The sequence below is a fragment of the Hoplias malabaricus genome, chromosome 10, assembly GCF_029633855.1.
Source record: "Hoplias malabaricus isolate fHopMal1 chromosome 10, fHopMal1.hap1, whole genome shotgun sequence".
Lineage (NCBI taxonomy): Eukaryota > Metazoa > Chordata > Actinopteri > Characiformes > Erythrinidae > Hoplias > Hoplias malabaricus.
In genome coordinates, this window is record NC_089809.1 from 32088761 (window position 1) to 32102443 (window position 13683).

General features: G+C 37.7%; 1 long non-coding RNA gene across 4 annotated transcripts in view; it reads right to left on the reverse strand.

The window, feature by feature from the left end:
- LOC136708862 (uncharacterized) overlaps positions 1-13683 on the reverse strand; it is a 252879-nt gene that overhangs the window by 173128 nt on the left and 66068 nt on the right. The window lies entirely within an intron of this gene.

Below are 13683 nucleotides of genomic sequence, written 5' to 3' on the forward strand. Positions count from 1 at the left end.
CGTTGCTGGGGTGGCACACGTATCCCAGTAAACAATCAGCCGTTGATTCAACGTTGAAATAACGTAATGACTGCCGTCTAATCAACGCTCTCAAGGTTGAAAATGAAAGTTGAAAAGACGTCCAAACACAGACAATGAAAAGACGACTATTAAGACGTATTTTGGACGTCCATTGACGTTATTAATTGGTCCCGAAATAAATTACTTGTATAAAATGCGTTTTGGACGTCCACTGACGATGTCGATTTGTCACCACTTAACTTAAGATGGATTTTGGACGTCCATTGACGTTTAAAATATGTCCTTGATGGACAGACTACTCTTTTAGACCCATTTTGAACGTCCAGGGACGTTCCTTGTTTACTGGGAAGAGTACAGTTTCAGTACATTTAGAGTTAAAAAATGTAATCTCCAGGACCTTATGTAAAGGACATTTTCTTTCATTTCACACTGTTGTGTAATGAAAATATACACCTTCTGGAGAAGAGAATATAATATACGTTTAGGGACCACATCTGGACTCTTAAAGCCACTGTTGTACCTATAAAAAGTACATTTACAATGTACCTCCACCATACTTTTTATTCTGAGTGGAGCATAGTGTTATTGAGGGAGTCAATTTAAAAAAGAAAACAGTCAAACTCCTGTTGTAAAATTGGCTGTAAACAACAGAGAAGAAAGGGAATGAAAGAATGAAAAAAAACCCCACAAACATAAGAGATGTTATTCAAAACATAAATAATGAAAACTATATGAAATGTGATTCAGTGGGGAATGTGTGGTGTGAAGGATGTAAGTAGTTTGAGAATGAGTTACGAAGCTGTGCTATTACCTTGTCGTTTTGAGACAAAACATTCCTTCACAAAGGCTAAACAAGTTTAATTATCTGCAGCCCACACCCCCTCACCACTTACGAACTCCACGTTGAGTCCTTGGATAATTTTCATTATCTAAGTCATGATCAGTGTTAATTGCTCAGACAGCCTTATCTGAATTCTTTTTGATAACCTTTAAAATCCACTTGGATTAAAGAATAGTCTACACAGCACCGTAGGATATCTCCCCAGTTTCCAAGCTCGCTCTCCCTCTCTCTCTCTTTCTCTGCGTGTGTTGGCGTGTGGTCCCTTGTCATAACCCATCATGCTCAGCTGCTGTCTGGACATAATCATGCCTGTAAAAGCGGTCAGCTGGACTTCAGGGGCTTTTCACATGGTTGCATCATCTCACCGCAGCACAGCCGTTAATCTAATTGCATTTGTCTGTAACTGCAGGGGAAACAGGCGTTCAGACCAACAGATAAACAAAACTGAATCAAAGGAATATGCAAGTGCTTCACAGTTTCATTTATTTCTGTCTATTTCTAATCATTTAATCCAAGGAGCAGTTTGAAAAGTTTTTTTTTTTTTTGTATCTAAAAATAAAGACAAAAAATAAAACGTACTGACTTGAAACCAAATAACACAAAAACACATAAGGCTCATTGTTTTGAGACTCATTTTCTGTCCTTTTAAAGTACAGTCATCTAAGCAAATGAAGCATTTACTACAGAAGCAGATACAAATTATGTTGAAACTAACTGAAGTCGATAATGTAAATATTGTGACAGACCAAGCAACCTTTCCTCATTTCATACATCGCCCATTGTGTTTTCTGGCATATTGGTTTACATAAGAATGAACATTACAGATATTTTAGCCAATCAGTCACAACCAGAATAGGCTTGTGAGAAAACCCCGGAAAAGGAAAACCTGCTGGTAAACTGGTTTAGTTTTATTTATGCTATATTAATTTAGGATATTCAAATATTTATATTCCACTATGTCTGTATAACTACGCTTTTGCTAAAAGTTCATCGCTCTTTAAAAGGAGTGTAACTGCATTATTATATCAGTAGCCTTTTTTTATGATCGATATATCCCAGAAATTGCCAAAAAAAAAAAAAAAAAAAAAGTCACCTTAAGACCAGATTATGCCACAGTGACAGGCCTAGGTACACTTACCTTAACATATCAAGCCACACCTTATAATCACTGAATTCAACTTTAAGGCACGGTCATTGAGGAAACGTTCAGCCTTACACCCACAGCTCATACCCAGCACAGAAAAGCATAAAATCAAATGGGATTCACCCAAGCTGCCAGACATGAGCTTAAGGTCACCATGTCCAATGCCAGTTGTAGGCTGGAGGGACATACTACAGAGCAGTGGAATTGCATACATTCTCTGGAGTGATGAAGCTCCATCCAGTACCGCTGGGATGTGCATGAGTGAATCTTGCGATCCAGAACTAATCACCTTACATCAGGACCCAACCTCACTGACTGTGATTGAACATTCCAACATCTAATGTAAAAGACTGTAGAGGATGTAACTGCAGCCTACTTTAATACACTATGTGGCTAAAATGAAAGGTAGGTTTTTACAATGAGAACAAAGAAAGCAAATGAGTTCTAGAAATAACTAACTGTCTGCATTTGTTGGAGTTTTTTTCCCCAGGATATTTATTACATTTTTGTGCCAAAACTGACTAATATTTATTTTGCATGACACAGGATTATTTATGATTAATGCATTTAAAAGGCACCATTTAAGAACATGCCATATTGTCAGGAAGAAATCAGTCTTCAAGTTGTTTAAAATACATCTGGAACAGCTGTTCATGGCGCTGGACTCAAATCTGCTGACAGATCAACAGGTGCACAGAGGCACTGTCATTAACGTGACAGTCAGTAATTTATTTCTGCAACTCTAAACTATGATGAGTTTTTGGGAAAAGTTTCACTTAGGCAACAGAAGCCTCAGCTGCTTGTACACCAACACACCTGAATCCCAGGCAGACATATACAGAGACTGAATATACAGATTTGCTCTCTGCATGCCCCCTACTCCTAGTATAAGGGACTGTTTTGTGTACGAGGACAGTGGTTGTGTATGTGGTTATTAAATGGCTTCTTACATCACATGCATTTTTGTTACACCTACCAGCATTCTGTGTTTGGTAGCACTGAGTTGAAGGCTTTTCCTGAGTCTCTGTAAAGTTTGAGAATTGTGTTCAATAAAATGCATTCAGTCTAAACATGCTATGGCATCCTTGTCTTCTTTGATGTTGACACCACTGTATGCTTTTAACGGCAATAAACCCTTTGAACTAAAGGATAATGTTTAAATGTGCAATGAAATTCTGCACCTGGATGATGAGCTGCTTAAATAGGAAAGCAGCCCAATCTCAGCATGAGATCCCTAAACTTCCCTAAAAATCTCTGTCCGGTTCCAGGCCTCTAGTGGGATATTAAGAAACTGGAGAGCTTTACACGAACATTTCATAGCTCATGTGTTTCTCACATATCAGAAACAATCTGCAGGAACGAGACTGCGAACAGCCCTCTACAGACTGCGAACAGCCCTCTACAGACTGCGAACAGCCCTCTACAGACTGCGGTTGTATTTAAAGACTTTACATATATTTGCAGGTTGCACATAATAGCTTTGAGATAAAAGTTCTGGAAGTTGTCTTGGCCTTATTCACATTAAATTTAACACCCTTCAGTTTTTCCTTTCTAGCAACACCGTAAAACCAATCAAATGTTTTCTTTTAACTTCAATTATTAATTCCAATATGTTTCTTATGAGTGCTGTATTCATAATGCTTGATAAACATGGTCTGGTATAAATAACAGCTGTTGTTGTTCAATGCAGTCTTTAAGAAAATACTTACACAAACACAACTGACATTAAACTCGGTATAGACGCTTCTATACTGTACACCAAGGTACAATCATTTATTTTTAAACCTACATTATGAAATCCTACACTTGATTTATGTTGTGCTGTGCATGTGACTATAACCACTAAAGTTTACACCAGGTATAATTACATTAATATGTATGACATCCTAACTATACTTAAACCAATCACCCAAACTTGACCTCCCTGTTTCTACACACAATTGTAGACCTATAACGTACACCTATATGGAGCTGGTTAAAATGGACAGACTGGTTAACCAGTTATGCAGAACAACAGATGGACTACAATTTTCACCCTGGTCTTCACAAAAGGTAAAGACCCCAGAGGAACCGCCTGAGCAGATATTTGGAAGGGGAAACCATACTAAGCACTGCACTGAAATGGTGGAGGTGGTTCATTGTGTGTTGTGCTGTTTTACAGTGTATTACACAGAAGCCTGCTGAAAAGTCCCCATTCAAAAATATCCAACCAACAGCAACCTATCACGAATGATGTATGATAACAGACTGCAGCTATTAACGTGCATGTGTCTGACTTTCAATCTACAAGGTAGGGCAATAATGTAGGTGTTAACCAATATGGTCACCCATAACGCAAAATACAGTGAAAGGGGCTAACAAAATATACTGTAGAAGTAAAGGGCACCTATATGGTCACTAGAGATGATGGAATAGAGTTGTTTTTAAGAATTAGTAGGATAGTGTAATGTTTTGGCTGATTGGTATATAGTGAAATACGAACACATGATTCATAGGAAGTCTAAAATATCTGTTAAAAAAAAAAAAAAAAAAAAAAAAAAAGTGAAAATGTTACCCAGTAAACATTTAGCCGTTGATTCAATGTTGAAATAACGTAATGACTGCCATCTAATCAACGTTCTTTTAAGGTTGAAAATGATAGTTGAAAAGACGTCCAAACAGACATTGAAAAGACGACTATTAGACGTATTTTGGACGTTATTAATTGGTCCCGAAATAAATTACTTTTATAAAACGCATTTTGGACGTCCACTGACGCCATCGATTGGTCACCACTTAACTAACTTAAGATGGATTTTGGACGTCCATCAACGTTTAAAATATGTCCTTGACGAACAGACTACTTTTAGACCTATTTTGAACGTCCAGGGACGTTCCTTGTTTACTGGGTATAGTTCACAGAACTATGAATAAGCTAATTTTATAATTCTATAAATTTAAGGAAAAAAAAAATCATACATTAAAGCCATACACATGCTGCACCTAGCTGTAGAGTAAAATAAAAACTGTAGATCAATAAAAACTGTGACAACAATAACACCAGCCCTGAGGAGCTCTCAGGAGTTATTTCTGGAGAGATATTGTTAAAGAGATGTGACAAGCCAGTTAGGAGTTAGTGAGTACGACAGCTCATTTCTTTGTCAAACATGACACTGCATAAACAAGCAGTAATATTTCTGACCAATGTTATTTTCATTCTCGTTACTGTCAGTCTAATAGGAACTGCATGAAAACAAGTGGGCTACAATGTAATTATACACCTGGGCAGCTCTGTTAAATTCAGACCACCTGTCAGTTAATCTGTCCAGACAAATGTCCAATCCATACACTTCTGTTTGACAAAACATACTACTGTAACATCATACTATCATACTTTCATACTATGTTTAACAGAAAACTGCAAAGCAGTATACGCTAACATTTTATTATATATGCTTTTCATATACCCTCAGCTCCACTGACCATACACATACATTTCGTAGTCCTATAGTCATGGACAGTACTCATTTTGTTGTTCTGCATACTTGGAAGCAGTAACTGTAGTCCAGGTTGGTTTAGTGTAGTGGGCTCCACCTGTATAAATTGGCGTGAAGGTACAAAACAGAAGTTTGTAATACAGTTAACAGTAAGTGGACGCCTATATATAATTATTTCAGCCACGTCGTTCTTTAAACCCATCACTCAGCCCAGCCACGTCTTTACCCCTACACCATGTGGAGAAGCGTAATTTGAGTGGTACCTCGCCTTGTTGGTGAGGTCATTACTGCGCACTGTAGCCGGTGTGTGTGATTGATGGCTGATGTTCTGCAGATGTGCCAAGCTTGCAGTGGTCCAGCAGGCAGACTGGGGGCTGCACGGCTGCATGGCTGCGGGCTGATGAGGCTGCAGCTCTAACAGGGTACTGTGTCATTGTGTCAGCAGGCAATTGAGGTTATTATGGGGCAGGGCAGGCAGACGAGCCGAGAGGTCAGCAGACCGTGACATCATTAGAGATTCAGCCTGACCTACTTCACACAGACTACACACCACTCTTCTCTCCTCTCATACCCCCCCCCCCTACCCACCCCAACATTCTGCTTCTTATCCTCAGCATTCCCCTTTTGTTTCTTCTTTCCTGCCATCTCTTCAGTCCTTTCATGTCTTCTCTTACCTCTCCTTCGTATCCTTCCCTTCTTTCCTATCCTCTGCTCATCTAACCTCCCCTTTCTCATTTTCCATACTCATCTTTCCTTTCTGCCTCCTCATTTCTATACCTCTTTCCTCCCATATATTCTCACCTCAGTTCTCCACATTATCCCTTTCTCATCTTTCTCCTCTTTTAGGTACTGTTCCTCATTTTTCTGCATTCATCTTTTTCAGAGTCTCCTCTATACCATAGCACCCATAACACTTCAAAATGAAATAAAAAAATTAAAAGCACATAGAATACTGTGGATTGGCTGGCAGTGTTGCTATGGGAATAAAGATGCTGAGTTTAGAAAGGCACTCCCAAAACATTCAAATTTGTGTGTGTGTTGTGTTGGGAGATCAGTAGACCAAGTGCTTACAGCTTTCACATACATATCTATGTTCTGCATTTAATTCTTTTTCAGTAATTCTATTGCTTCCCCTTTCTCAATCATACAACATCTAAAGTGTAAACTAATCTAGAGTAAGAACTTCATTAAAGATCATTGTATTTGTGTCTAGAATTTTAATATATTGGGGTATTTTATGCAAATGTATTTCTGCATATAACAACAAGAATGATTTAGTTGTAGAGGGCGTTTTTTAAAAATCTCACTGGTGAATACATTACTAAGATGAATTAAATCTGTACTCCAAGTGGACAAACATTTTTTAAACCAGGTTTGAAGTGAACCAAAGAATCAATGCGACCTATTTGACTGATTCATGCTTGCATCTCAGAAGGAGCAATCGATTCTCTTCAGACTGTTCCAAAGAATTTGTTTGAGAAATTAACTCCAATTTCACTAATACAGAGCGCAGGAACAAAAGATGACCATTTACTCATATGCAACAAAACACAGTGATATCAAACCACAGATATAAGCTATGAAACACAGCTGAAAGAAACTAGTTCTGGAGATGTATCCATGTATTTACAATGACTGCTTTCATCATGTTGGATGCCTTCTGTGGAAGCAAAGACTTGTTGCTCTTGCAAAAGCCCCATGCTGCTACCGCTTCTTTCATTCCATGTTCTCCTCTCCCCATGAGTTCGCTGGGGGAAAAAAAAGAATTCTGCAAGCATAGGATTTTCAGCTCAAAGTCCGTATTGATGAAATGGACCGTTAAATTCATGTGGGGTTCAGCCCTGTTTTTGTTGCAATCACTTTCCTCAAAGCATTTATTTGCTATCACTTCATGCTCTCTCCTGGAGCAGCAGAGCAAGTGATTTTTGGGCAAAACCAATTACTTATGTTCTTTGAAACTTGAGCAAGGTTAGGCTTTGGTCAAAACAACCGCTACATTTTATAGCAAAAGCTTCTGTTTTATTCTATTCTTTCAACTTTAGTTTACTAGGTAATGCCACTGAATTTAGTAGCATGAATTCTCTTGGAACGTAAAGCATATACTCGCGATTTACTGTGGTAACAGCAATATCTTTTCTCTGGAGTTAATGTTCTTACAAATTGGATCAGAAGAACATTAGCCTGAGTTTCTATGCTCTGAAAAATGTTGAATTCCTCGCTCCTTGAATTGGAATCTGATCTAAAGTGAATTAAAATCTGGGTAGATACCATCAATTTGGTATTAGACTGGAATATTTCACTCTTAGCCTCCCACTACCATCTGTAAACCAACTTAATGAATTTAAACATTACACAATAGCCTTTTTGGAAATTAACTGTTGAAAAGCTATTACTACAACTCTTAATTTCAAGAAACCCTATCTGAATGCACACTTCTGGTGGGGGGCAGAACTAACGTGTGACTTAAATGCACTGCAGCAGATGATAATGTACTAGAGGCCACTCTCATGAGACTTGTGCACATCCAACTGTGCCATTAAGTGTTGTTAGACCATCTCTACTCCCAGGTGTCTTTTACTCTCATCATTTACATTACATTTATGTTCCCTCCTCTGTGTGCGCGCGCATGGACGTGTGTGTGTGTGTGTGTGTGTAACCCACATAATGCAGCAGCAGATGACAAAAATTGTAGCCTCAAGCTATTTTGAATTTAAAAGAGGGAGAGAAACTGATTAAAACAACTTTATATAATAAGGCACAACATTTTGCGCTAGACTAATTCCAAGCCGTGGTGACATTAGACATTATTCTGGCTGGATTCACTGCCCGCATTTCGCTTTTTAATTGGAAGCGTTTCCTCTAATCATTCCCCAAATTCTTGTGCTGCATCTGAAATGTAATGAGGCACACACACAAACACAGCAGAAGACAGCGAGTTTGACACTCTGGGAATGGGATTTCCTTCACTCTGTGATATCACAAGGACAATATGACTGCATATGGCAGTCCATGATGTACCTTTAGGACATGGATAATGGGCTGACATGAAACTTCATTAACCCTTAGAGGTGTAGAGTATTTAAATTTTCCCTACATTTGATTTACATTACATTGCAAGAACATCAAATATTATTGATACATAGCAAAGTAAAATACATTTAGGCCGACATTGATTTGAGTTTTACCCAAGAATTCAGTTTGATTAAAAAAAAAAAAAAAAAAAAAAAAAAAAAAAAAAAAAAAAAATTCATAGCTTTCTGATAACATGCAAAAGAGGCATGAGGCTTTCTTTATAGTTATGCGCTTGAGCTCAATGGTATGTTCTTTTCTATCAGATTAAAGATAAAACATTGTTAGCTCATTCTTGCACAAAAAGCTGCATCATTTTGAACTCAATTCATTTTGATTTAGATTAAATGCCTAAAATAGCCATTATATTGCATAATTTCTTAAAGAATCAGGTGTGTACTAACCAACATAGGCAACAGACCAGAATGCTTCTACAGCTTTAAGCCAATAAGCCCCTGCAGTATAGAGAATGGATTGGATGGCCTGTCAGTCCAAGCATGATATTTCCATGTTTTATTTTTTTTTTTTGTTGTTTGTTTTGTTTTTTTTCTCCCCCACCTCCACCCTTTGGTTGCATTAATGCAACACTGTTGTTTCGGTCATACATCACCAAAGGGGCCAGAGCTTCATCATCCACAGGCTGCTGATGACGGACGATGGCGTCTCAGTGTGAGCAGGCCTTTAATTCAATGTGCAATCAGTTTGATGGACAACCTCTCAACTGACGACAGATGAATATGGGCCTGCTATTTCATACTTGTTTTCTTTCTATTTTTGGAAACGTGTATGTCGTGGTGCATGCTGTGTTTTGTGCCTGTGTGTATCTATATGCATGCGAGAGTATGTCAAGTGTTGACTTAATTCATATTCATTGAAAAACAATGACATTTTCGTTCATTTTAAGATGGAAAGTATTGAAACAGTTCAGCAATCTAGAAAACAAGTAAAAAGAGGTAAGAACCAAAAAGACCAATTCTGGAATAATACCTCGTGTATGATAAGCTGTAGTACAAACCTGACCCAAATAGACTGGATTGGATCTGCTGTGTGTCAAACCTGTACCTGTTTATACTGAGCTCACATGGCCATGCATATTGTTACTATAAACTTGTGCCATCCACATTTTTAAAGTACCACAGTATAGGGTATTAACATTATTCAGCCCAACCCTACTTATTGGTATATTTTTGATGTATTGCTGATCATACCTAGTAGCAGGCTTCCTCTACTGATTTGCAATTAGACTCTCTACTGCAAAAATGCAAAGCAACTGGGGCAAACTTAACAAGCAAGGACTCAACTCTGACATTTCTATTTCCAAATGGAGAGTGAGATTTACATCAGCATATTCTACTAAAATCAGCCTAGTTTAAAAACTGAAATACCAACCAAACAACCCACACCAAACATAATGTGTGTCAAAAACTGGGCCAAACCTGTAATTTTTTTGGGGTTCTGCTGAGGCTGGGATCTATAATTTACACAAAGAGACCACTGAAAGACAGCAACTGCAAATATAAATGCGGGTGGCTATGATAATGTTTTAAAAACAATTAATATTTCTGGTCTTTCAGTGCAGTCTCTACTGTTCAACTAATACAGCAAATAGCAGCTATTACATCTGTTCCTGCATTACTGCATGAATATTCAAATACTGATGTTTATTAGAAATCTTATATTGCATTAAAAAAAAAAACCTTTACGAAAAGTTTAATTTACTTTAGTTTGAGCTAAAATGCACCACTAATTATACAGATGTTAGATTTGAAGTTACTGTAGAGCCTTTAGTATCCATGTTAATTAAGAAAAATAGTTTTTTCCCCATAATGACAAATTTATTAATCAAGCATGTCTCTACACATCTGAGGTCATTTATAACAGTCTGAACCCTATGACTGATCCTAGATCAGCATTCCTACGAGCCCTGGTACTGCAGATCCTCAGAGATCTGGGTATGTTTGACATGTACAGTACAGTATATTCCCCCAGTGTCATTAAAAAAAATAAATAAATAAAATCCAGTGCTAAGCTACTGAGCAGAGGGAAAGTCAAGTGTGTTTATATTGATTAACTGCTGAATAGTAAGAGCATTTAGATGCGTCAAAATATATCAAAGTCTGCGTAATAAATGCTGTTGGGGATTTTGCTTCAGTGAACGAGGAGCGTAACAATTAAATTTGGATTTTAATGATGTGCTTTATTCAAATTGCGTTAGGTCCCGGAGGCCCAGCAGAGACAGGTGACTTATTGACTTGGAAGTTGGTGCATTCAAATACAACACAAAAAATTAAATTTAAATTTGGAGGGGGGAAAAATATATATATAAATAAAAGAAGTGTTAACCTCAACAGATTTTAGTGATCCGCAACCATTTTGAATACAACGATGTACCTTTCACATGAGAGCTGGCGCCTGGCATGACATGCATTAGGCATGCATGAGTGCACTTCTGAGGAAAATTAAAATTAGCCTCAGATCTTTAATGTCCTTAGAGATCATGCATATTTAAGGAATTATTGCTGACTGGTGATACAAGTCTCTTGTTGGCTTCTGAGCTATTTGAACAGAGAGTGTGGTATTTTTACACGAGGCGCTTGAATGCACCATATATTTATGCTTTACAATGTTTGCATGTTAAGAAAATACTGGGGTCCTCATGCTCTGAAATCAATGAGGTTTCTTAGCTCTAATACATTTAATCCAACATATGGAGCCTAGTAACTCATTATGTCGTCCTCCAGGTCTGATTTTGCTTAGTATTGTATAGGGATTAAGACTACAGGCTCAAACACTGGATTAGAATTTGATCCAATAAAAGGTAAACAGCTGCCATTAATATTTGAATCTTAAAATATTTACGTACATGGCACTTGGCTTGAGCTGTTTAAAAAAAAGGTGCTATTCATGTGTTTAACAATGCTTGTGTGTTTTGAATTGTAAAATTTGGAAAATTCAGAATTTGAACAATTTTTTATTTTAGCCCAGATGTGAATGATCCAGGCTTACGAAGAAAATTCAGTTTATATTAGAAGGCCTATATATACATATTTTGGCATGCACACTTGTTTTTATGCCTGGTTGGTTCTGGATATTTGAGTTTGTGCACGGATTTTAAGAAATTTGGAATTTTAAATGCTTTAGTGGCCTGTGTAATTTGGCTGTATGTCTACGTTTACTTTTGATTAGACACAGCAGACGTGCAGCTGAAATCATAGGGGGTTGGGCTGTTCTTTGCTACACACAAACCGCTCCACTGTACGTGTGCCAGGGAAGATCAATCCTAAGGCTCTTGCAATTACATTGTCTGCTCGGTATGGCAGGACAGTGTGGAAGATAAAATCTTGTAAGGTAATAACCAAGTGCTTTATCATGGTCCGAGATGGCAAACTAGTGATATATTGCTCTCTTCTGACCTGTACTGTGAGATTAACACAGGTCTGAGAGAGGAAGGACCAAGCTCTCTCTGCCTGGCCTTATACAGGACCTGAGAGAAGAGGGAGACTGATAATGCAAAGGTGGTCTTGGGCAATGCCCGTGTTTGCTCTCTTTTCCCCTGATAAGAGTTAGTCAGCCCACTAGGTGAATAGGAAAGCACGAATGGGACGATAAGCTTTACTTAGCACCAATGTTCTGTAAATTGCCTGATTTTTGTTTTTCCTTCTATTTGCAATACAAATAAAATAAATAAACACAAGTGTGACTGCTTATGGCTCCTGATAAACATTTGCAACAGTCATCAGGGAAGGAACTGAACTTGGAAGCTCAAGGTTTAAATCCCCATGACATCCTGTGTGAATGAAATTTGATTCTAAATGAATACAGGGAATACATGTCTAGTTTTCAATCTATTGCTTTCAGGGTCTCTTCAATTATTTAATCGGTTTGTTTACAATATGCAAATGACACTGGTGCTCCCCAAATACCAATATAAGCTTTGTGGATCTCAATCCTCCAAGGTGCTGTGGTTGGAGGTTAGTTAAAGCGTTAGTTTATTTTTGCATTCCTTTTAAAACTTTTAGATTACTTCCTCTGAAACAAACTATGCACTTATAATCCAATTTTATCTTATAATTCCAATCAAATGTCCACTACAGGAAGGCCACCTACTGTGATCATTCATTTAATTTAATTCATAATTTATTCTTTTTTCAAAAGGTGTTTGAGATGCACAACACTGAAAGAAAATAAGTGAAAAAATCTCATTTCCAAAATATATTAGAGATGAAAAGCTAAAATGCATTTAACTCGTCATATGAGATAGAAGTTTATAATCAAGCCGCACTCTTGCTTCAGATTCAGTGATGCAGGTGAGATCACGAGTGCTTTCGCTGTGAGAATACAAATAAACGTAGGTCTGGAAAGATGAATATCAAAGGTATTACTGAGAAAGAAACTGGGGGAAAAAAAACCCTTTGCATTGAATATATTTGTGATTACTAAGTTTTAAAGCTTGAGAAGCAGAAAACCATCAACCCAAGAATAAAAATTAAAACTTGAGACTGGATTTTTGAGGAGTGAAATTTTGTGCTGTTAAACAACCAACCCTGAAGAAAAAAAAATAAACTAATAAAGCCCACTGACAGAAATTAAACATAAGAAAATGTATAACCCTTGCCCTTTTGCAGTTCTGCATAACTCGACTCAAATTTGAGTAGTGGGGAATGCCGTTTGACCCATAGGACCATGAATCATAAGGTGGATAATGAGTTTTGGCTGTTTGTTAGCATCAAAGTTAAGGGTGCGCCAAGAGCCGAAATTATCCAGCCTGGAGTAGCTCCGTATTCAGCAACTGACCACTAATAAAAAGGGATAGATGGTGGCTAACAAATTGTACATGAAAAAGAGAAGTCCATAAAGGTGGAGTAATGAAAAGGACGGTGAGGACGTATTCTCAATCACGAGATTTCCTTAAGAAGGCCTAACCTGAAATGAATGGCTCGAGTTAAGCCTTGTGCTGTCTTTCTTTCACTCAGAAACAATGCCCTGGAGCTAAGAGGGAAATTAACGGCGTGCAGCCGGATGACCTTTTTCCATTTAATAAACAAGCCACCTCGGATAACGAGATGCAAATGGAAGGAAAAAAATAATTAGGAATCACACGCTGCCAGTTTAAGGTTTTTCTCTGTTGCAGA